This window comes from Cynoglossus semilaevis, unplaced genomic scaffold (genome assembly GCF_000523025.1).
Source record: "Cynoglossus semilaevis isolate Cse_v1.0 unplaced genomic scaffold, Cse_v1.0 C19018574, whole genome shotgun sequence".
NCBI classification, from domain to species: domain Eukaryota; kingdom Metazoa; phylum Chordata; class Actinopteri; order Pleuronectiformes; family Cynoglossidae; genus Cynoglossus; species Cynoglossus semilaevis.
The window spans coordinates 1-758 of record NW_007588544.1 but is presented as its reverse complement, the minus strand read 5'-3'; the positions used below and the strand labels follow the sequence as shown (position 1 = coordinate 758).

Sequence of the window (758 nt, the reverse complement as noted above, 5' to 3'; positions counted from 1 at the left end):
CTGACTCTAATTAGCTTCATTCTCAATTGTTCAGGAACTGAAGAAACTTGGCCTGGGCAGCGAAGTGGATCTTCATGTGTATGAGGTTCCTGTAGAGTACCAGACAGTGCAGAGTTTGGTTCCTTCATTATGGAAGCAGTATCATCCACTGGTAAGGAAATGAGTATTATACTATAGGTTATTTCTAAGCACAGTTTTCAGTCTTTCTATAATTACACAAACACAAGTAATTTAATTAGGGTAATAGTATTCATCCTGTAATTACATTGTCTTATGAGCACAAATGCTGCCATTCGAGCCCCTTTGAGACTTCTAAGCAAATTATCATTTCACAAATGAGCCTTATTTATCAATATCTTTTTTAAAGGTATAAAAACATTTACAAATTTTAAATAGAGATACACAGGGGAAGTGGAACAAAAGGAGCAGCTTTGAATTTACTATGAATAAATGATTTTCTGACACATTACTGCTTCTAACTTCTAACTTTTTTTTAACTCTTTTTCCAGTTGGTCGTTCATGTCGGAGTCTCAGGCATGGCCACCACTGTCACACTGGAGAAATGCGGCAGAAATCGTGGCTACAGAGGTCTGGACAACAGCAGCTTCTGTCCTGATTCCCAGTGCTGCATTGTGGGAGGCCCTGACTGCATCGACTCAGTTATTGACATGGAATCAGTCTGTAAACGAGTGACAGCTTCTGGACTGGGTGTAGCTGTGTCTGTCTCCAAAGATGCTGGAAGGTACATACACATATAT

At 39.4% G+C, this 758-nt stretch overlaps 1 pseudogene; it reads left to right on the top strand.

The window, feature by feature from the left end:
• Positions 1-6: 6 nt before the first annotated feature.
• Positions 7-743, top strand: LOC103399432 (pyroglutamyl-peptidase 1 pseudogene; annotated as a pseudogene).
• The last annotated feature ends 15 nt before the right edge of the window (positions 744-758 follow it).